The following is an 8,417-nucleotide window of genomic DNA, read 5'->3' as shown; positions in this document are numbered from 1 at the left end:
ACATGCATAACGGCTTTTCTAATTTAATTATTTGGTGCTTTGAGCGCCAAAAAGAGCATATCACATTGGGAGGAAGTTCTAGTGATTATACCAGACTCCTCCAAGTCACATTGCTGAAGTGTGGAATTATGTTTAGCTGATGATGGTGAATGATGGTTACAGGCATTTAATGAACTGCCAGGACTTTTTACAGTGGATGGCCTACATGGAAAGGTCTCTGTGTGCACATCTCCCAACTATAGCTCTTTGTTGGTTCCTCCATTGCTCTCACTACCTCACCTGCAAGGCTCAGTGGGTTGAGTAACAATGTAAGCACAAATGTGCACCAGATACAAATGGTATTGTGCCAGAATCAGCCCTTTGGCTTTTGCATCTGCTTGAAAACCATCTGCTTAAGGGCAGTTTTCTTAAGTACACTGCAGTGGTGCTGTAAAGACAGTCTGAAGTTTAAATGGTTGTTCACTTTGCATAGTGTCATTGCAGCATTAACCTTATCATTTTATCTTTGCTAGTGGTTGGGGTGTTTTAAAGCACATAGATGTAACTCGGGCCATTAGAGAGTAATCACAGGGGATCTGATTTAATGGTGTGGGAAGTGCTGCTTGAAGGGCCAGCAAAACAAATCACATTACACCTCAATTAACACCAGGGAGGCCTCTGGAGTCCAGTTTCATTCTCAGCAATAGAACTCTCTGTCTCTTTCCATAACGCATGCAAATAACCTACATACTGTACATCTGATGAAATGAGAGCAAAAGCAAACAGAGTAGTGCTCATATGTGCTTGTATGATCGTGGCTTGAGCAAAGATAGGTGCAGTACAGAACTGCAGTGTCCCTCTCTGACCCCTACTCGTCTCACTTGGTTAATTATGAAATGCTGCATCTGGCTCAGAGTGCAGCGAGCTGATAAGTCCATCCTGTGGAGCAGCCGGTGTCCCCACCACAAGACAAGGACAGTCCCATCGGGTGCCCACTGTACAACTCAAGACCAATTACCCACCTGCTGCATGACTGCAGCTCAGGGTATGTCACTTCATGCTAATACCACTCCCATAATTGCTGTTGTTACTCCAGTTAGAGGGTTATGGAAATGAGATCCTAGCAGGTTTTAAAAGCCCCGCAAATTGGATTGTGTATCTGGTTGTTTTTTTTCGGATAGTTACATTCAAGAGCAGGAATTACTGAAAAGATACACTGCCAACTACTAGTGTTAAAGACGCCTTTAAAGGGACACTGAGATTTTGGCATATTTATCTAATTATTAATTATAAATAAATTGAGCTTAATTATACCTGTTGAAGCTTAGTTTTGCAGCTACAGTATCTGAAAGCAATATTTAATATGTGTGAGGGGAAAAAAGCAGCAAAAATCGTCAACTGTGTAAAATTAAATTGCCTTGTTATCAAATTTAGCCTTTTGATGTGACTGTAATCATCACCTGAAACAGCTACATTGTAATACTCAGGGAATGCTACAAAACAGTAAAGAAAGGACAGTAGGAAGAGCACTCACTATTTCATTACCTGCTTCGTTATCGCTGTCACTATCTGTTTTTCACACTGGTTAAGCAGGGTGTTGGGATTACGTGTCTTTCTGTCTTTTCACAGTCAATTCCAGAGGCTGCATCCCATTCTTTGCATGAAGGGTAATGAAAAAGAAAGGGACAAATCAAGGTCAGAGAGAAATTATAGATTCTAGAAAGCCAAGACCTGGACTCTATTATGACCATAATATAAATACATGATATTGCTATTATTGCTTGGGTGGTTCGCTATTGGACAGGTTGTGCAAAAGAAAAGAAAAAAAAACATTACAAGGCTTGGTCTCACAAGAGTTGCTCTCCGAAATTGCCTTGCAAATTAAATGTACAGATGTTCAATAATTAAAGTAGAAGCTTTGTGTTCAGTGGCACAGAGTAGAATCAATCTTATCAGTACAAGAGCTACGTCCAAAAAAAAGATGTTTTAAGTGGGAATGCATCCTTCATTCGGCTGCCCCCGACTCCAGTGACTAATCACCCAGCTCTATGCTTCAGCTGGCTTTTGCCTCCAAACATATTAGTGAAGATGATGTTGAGTGACAGGGACTTTTGCATCTCGCCCCAATTAGCGAGCCACCCTTGTTCCCTCTCAACATTTGCTATAGGAAGAGGGTTGACACATGAACATCAGTCACTCAACTCTCCTTCTCCCCTCCCTCTGCCTGCATGCAAGCCTTCCACGCTTGCCTCCAGACTCACAGGCCTGTTGCCACCAGTGTCACAGCCAACCTCCATCATTCTCAATGTCCCTTTTCTCCTTTTCAACTGCAGACTGAGACTCAGCACAACAAGTCCAACAACTTCTTTTTAATACTGGAAAATCTTTTTAATCATCGGGTTGTTTGCAGATGTTTTTGCTGGATTGATTAACTTTCTCTTACCATTGAATAGGTCATTTCTATGGTTTCCTGTTCTCCCAAAAACAGATTGAGAAAACCTAATTTTAGTGTGATGAAAATAATTAACATCAATGCATCAGTATTATTGCACAATATTTCAAAGCTTCAACCATAAAATATGTGTGTGGCAGTCTGGTGGATGCCCACGGGGATGATAACATGACCAGACACACTGCCGAAATGAAATTTCTCAGGTCTGAGCACAAGCAGGGTATTACTCAATAAAATGGTTGATTTTAGCACCTCAGCTTTTAGCAGCGAATTAAAGGCAAGATTGTGCAAAAGATCACTTAATGGTGTGAGCATGTTCTACTGTAGCTGTGACGGGAACCATTGTATACCACTGAGGAGTGATGCAGGCCTCCACATTCAGATTTCTCAGCTACTTGCCCAAACTAAATGCGACCTTGGACAACTTGGACAACTGCATGAGGTATTCCACTTGCCCCGGGCAAACAGGCAAGGGGGTCAAGCGGGCAAGCATGGAAGTGACAATGTTGAGCCGTGAGTGATGTGATCAGAGCGAGTTGAACGTTATCTTTTCTATTCATGTTGTAGTTGAAATTTAGAGCTGTACAGAAAACATATCTACCTATTTCAAACTTCAGACTTAATTGATACATTAATATTAACCAGTCCAATTCCTACGCTGTTTCTTTGAAGAACATGCCAGACATTTGAGAAATACTGTGTTAAATGCATCCATTTGTTTTATTGATCTTTCTTTCACAGGTTTAAAGTGAACCATTAACTTCCTTCTTTGCTCTTGGAGTTTCCTGTATTGACCTGCACTTGGCTGGACTTACAAAATGAGAGTACTACAGAGAGTGAAGTGAACTGTAGACATTGGAAAGCCCATAGATTAGCAGAAGCCTCAAAGAACACAGAGGCCTTTTATACATGCCTGTGTTAAATCCCCCCCAAAATCAGAATATACTTCTATAAGACTATGCTGCTTTTAAAGGAAATGAGAGGATGATGATGTGATCTGCATTTATCGAGGCCCATCCTACTGATAATACATTCAAATTAGCATGATGACTTGTTTGTAAGCTTTCACCTGTAGTTTGCACTAGCCATTGCATTTGCCCCCAATTTTAGGAAAATGTGTCAAAGAGTCACCACATGTTGCCTCCCACAGGCCTGGAATCAAACCTGCAGTGCAGTAACAAGGAGTCAAAGCTCTGCATGGCTTGTAAGGCTTATTAACATTCCTCTCCAACTCAAGCTGGAAGAATAACAAATATTGAATGTGACTTTTAGATACAGTAGCTGTGATATTCCCATCTGAGGACTGGCAGCGTGTTGTAAATGAGTGGAGCAGCAGTGTGTCGTAATGTGGATTGATACTCTCATAATAACTGTGCTTCACTAAGCAGGCTTTAGAAAAAAAAGCCCCTTCAGCTATCTGTCTTCCTCTTTTTATTTATTTTTTATTTAGTTTTAATGCAAATTTGATTGCATGGCAGAGCAACTCAAATCGTCAATGGTAGTGAATGACTACACATAATACCATTTACTGTGCATGCTTCATCATTGCTTCAGATGTTTGCATATTGTTTAAAGTGTTACTTTATTTGATATTTTAATCAAGGTTTACTGAACACACAATAACGGTGTGTTATAAAATGAAAAGCCATCTTCCAACCTGTTCCACTAAGAAAGTGTGATTATTTCATCCTTGTTTACTTTCAGAAGTCATGCATTGATTTAAAAAGCGTTTAATCTACTTTTGGACAACAACATCAAAATAAATGAATATTTCAAACAAAAAGGTACTGAGACAACCAGCTCCTTTTATCATCAGCCCCTCTCAGCCTGCAACAAAGCTCAATGAAACATTTTACATTTCAGTCAAATTCATGTCATTCAAGTATACCCTTTCAACATAAAGGAAGCACAATGCCCCAAACATCCTTTTAACAATTAATTGAAACGTATGCCACTTAAATTCAGAGGTGTTCTCCGTCTAATTCATGTCCTTTCAAGACCTTTTCAACATAAAGGAAACAGAAAGCTCAAAACATTCTTTTAACAATAAGTTTAAAACGTATGCATCTAAAATTCAACAATGATCTCAGTCAATGGGCCTTCTACATCAATACCAGTTCAAAAACATTTGTTAATACAAATAATGGGAAACAAATGGAATGTGAAACATCCACATACCCATCAGTGTTAATTTTGTAAGTGAAAACTACGAATTGTTCGTCAATGACCTTTCTTTCCATGTTTTGACTGGGTGATGACGGAAATCTGTGACTATATCAACATGCAATTATGTTGACAAAAAAGATAAGACTAAAATCTAGTTCAAAAAACAAAAACTTTACCACAATCTTTATTTCTGTTGACAAACAAAGAGGAGCAATAATATCATGGACTGTTTATCAATGCACCTGTGCAGCATCAGGAGGACTCAGAGTAAGTTACTTACTTATTTACTTAGGTAAATTAACAATAATACCCATCGATAACGGACATTGTTAATGCTCCAAGCTGTCTAATCTCCTTTGCTCTTGTTGCTTACTTTAAGAAGATGGTCTATGAATTATTCTATATTTGCTAATGAATCATTGATCAAACTCATTGTAATATATGTACAGTACCAAGTACAATGCTGAGTTGTAACTATCACCTTCCTCCACATATCTTTATTTATTTATTTACCATGACAGCCCAGCTCCTACAAAACTCCTTCCTTTTACAGCAGGAAACTGTCTGAGCCGCGTTTCCACAAGACAACATTTTCTCCACCCTATCCTGAACACGGAAAACTCCCATTTATCCTCCAGGACACATTTGCCCAGTGTGACAATGACTTCAGAGCAGCCCAGTGTGGAAGGAGAGACCATCCGTTAAAATCAGCCCATGAGTGTCCATATATCAACCAACCTGGAGAGGAGCTCGCTTCCAGGAGGCCCTGCCTTTTTTCCCGTCTGTCCAGCTTCCTATCTGGATGGCTGACGGACGACATCAAGGAGATTTAGTGCTCGAGTCTCAGTGGGGACAATCCCAGTATATAGTAAACTGTAATTACAGCTAGGTGGGAGGCTCGCTGGGAGTCTGGAGTCTTGCAGAGATTCGATGTGATGGGCCAATAGATTCCTGGGTGCCTGGGACATATGGTTGCCTCAGTTGTCAGAGCAGAAAAAGAACCACAGATTCGGGCAAATTTGACTTCAGAAGAGGCAATTTAGCTGTCTGCTTGGTGACACGTTTGTATTTAGAATGGAATTTTAAGACTTTGAGTTTACATTCTGAATTCTGTATGAGCTATCAACATTAATGACATTTCAGCAATGCCCATTTGACTTAGTAGTAATGTTTATAGACCTAGGAGTGGATGACACGGGGAAACTAAATGCAGGATTTACCCTAAGAAAACATTTCATCTAGCCCCTCAGTGACTCATTCACAATATCTGCAGGACTTAATTCGGGTCAACAAAGACATTTAAGTGCCAACCTGACCTACAGAGATACAGAAATTTACAGCTTGGACCACATGGCCTCTGGGGATGTCTGCAGCATCATCCATTTCCAAGTCGTCTTGCTTTATCTTTTTTTTTCCACCATCTTCCTGTTTCACCCGACAACTCTGTCATTCTCCTTCGCTCTCTTTCTGCTGCTCCCTCTTACGTTAACCTTTCAAGCCTTTCAGTCTCACTTTCTCCCACTCTCTCTATAAATATCTGTCTCTGAGTCTGTCTTTCCCCCACATCCCGCTTGCTTTTGAAGAGAACAGGGGAATCTTCCATCCCCTGTGGATGTCAACACCCACTCAAGGTTTAGGAGTACTGCAGCTGCAGGAGCTAACAGACCTGGGTTTCTCCTGTCATGCAGGACTAAATGAAGACATTTGTACAGTCCACATCAATAATAGCCCATGCTGTCAAAATAAACTAACTTATCTGCTACTAAAACGTAGGCAACGTGGGATGTTCTCTATAAGATTCTATTACATTGCGATGTTTCAGTCTGTCCTTTCTTCGCCAGAAATAATACAGCAAAACACAATTAAAGTTTTAGCTGAGTGAAACAACACATTCTATATTCCTATCCTCAAAAAAAGGGGGAAAAAACAATACAGCAGTTTCATGAATCAACCTTTTATGATTCTCTCATTTCTCTTGGCGATCCAAATGGATTGTGCGCTTTGCAGAACTATACATAGACGCGCTTTCAACTCTCCCTCTTGGCAGCCGACACAAACGAAAACCCAACCATAACACAGTTCATAATATCACGCCCCTCAAAATTTAAGGAATTTCAGCTTATTCTGCTTGTAAGTCTCACAAGATAAGTATGTCTGCAAAGGGCTTAAATATAAAATGTGAATGTAAGATAGCATTGTGGATACAAAATTCAATATTGCTCTTTTTAATGTGTTTTTCTTAATGCTGTCTGATGTGGATATTAAAATGAGGTCAGCCAGGCCTGACGAAGAAATTACATGATTTAATGGCACCCCAGGGGAAGTTTAAATATAGCCCTGCATTACAACTGGCCTCAACAGCACATTCCAACAGCACAGCATGGCATGAGTTCATCCAAAAACACTTGAATCCTGGATAGTGTTACAGAGCTACTACAGTGAGCCAGTACTTTATGTCACTGAAAACCTGTCAATCTGCTTACGTTCACATATTTGCCTTATAATCAAATATTTAATTATAGGGAAAACATGGGTGGGGTGTAGGAAGTGGCAATAGGGCTGTCATGCTGTCCCCTGCATTGCCACTAGGTGGAGGGACAACCCATATGTCTTGTGGGCTACTCATCAAAACCTTTATTGGTGTGAGCTTTCTGGACTCTACAATGTTTTTTATGAATTCACATAACTTTATTTTCAATTCAATAAACATCCAAACACAGAAATAAATTCATGATGCACATGAATTCCAGAGCAAAATTGTGAATTTAAGTCTATTAAAAACATGCAAGCAGATCAAATATGGATAGGTATTCATCATGTATTTAAGGAAAGCCCATTTCCGTGACATTCACATGAAAGCAGTGTAGATGGAGACGTCCCACTGGGCGCCACGGGCAGCTTATTCCCTATATACACCATTTCACCATTCATCTGTATTCAAGGTGGGAAATTTCTTTCATAGAGGCTTCAAAATAATTTCACCCATCACATCTTAAAAAGGAAAACTGCATCTAATGATCTTAAATGCAGAGAAGAGGAGTCAGGGTGAGACATACAAGGATCAGCGCTGTTAGGAAATTAAATCAACATCCAACAGGAAGCAAAGAAATGAAGTCCAATCTTCAGTCACATTGAAAAACATGAAAGTTGCACGCTGAGGTGTAAAATGGAGAATTTCCCTCTGGACGTGAGCCTAATTTTGTGATCACCCTTAAAGACTGATCAACTTTTGTTAAACTCACAATGACAGTATGTTCAGCAGCAAGATAAAGTATGACTAAAAGTTCAATGCTGGAAACTTAAAATCATAATTGTGTGAATGTGAAAAAAATGAATGGAAGAATTAACAATGAAAAACATTTGTTAAGCTAAAAGGAACAGTGCTATCCAGCTTGATATAGCTAATGAAGCCTGACAGATGTTAGTAACATCTGGTACCTCTGTTAGAAAGCAATCCTGTGGTGCAGGCAGGGGGCACCAGCTGATGGGACAGCTCCATTAAAGAAGAGGTGAGACCTGCAGATATCTTTAACCAAGACTGCGGTTTGCTTCCGTCCATGCAATCATTCTCTCTTTAACAGTTGGATGCAAGCTGACTACTCCGAATTCATAATGTGTAATGTTCTCTCTGCTTCACTCAAACTGCAATACCCACAATCTCCCAGCACTCTTCTGTCAGCCTTCCTAGCTTACCCTCATGCAAGTGTCAGCCTGGATTTTCCCCTTCCCTTCCTGACAAGGGTCTTGAGTTATTAGACAACAACCATCAACCCTCATCAGTTGGTATGAAGTATCATCCCACAGTGCCTGAGTGTTTTCA

The sequence above is a fragment of the Anoplopoma fimbria genome, chromosome 6 (assembly GCF_027596085.1).
Source record: "Anoplopoma fimbria isolate UVic2021 breed Golden Eagle Sablefish chromosome 6, Afim_UVic_2022, whole genome shotgun sequence".
In the NCBI taxonomy this organism is placed as follows: Eukaryota; Metazoa; Chordata; class Actinopteri; order Perciformes; family Anoplopomatidae; genus Anoplopoma; species Anoplopoma fimbria.
The sequence above is the reverse complement of the archived record's forward strand: the minus strand, read 5'-3'. Positions refer to the sequence as shown.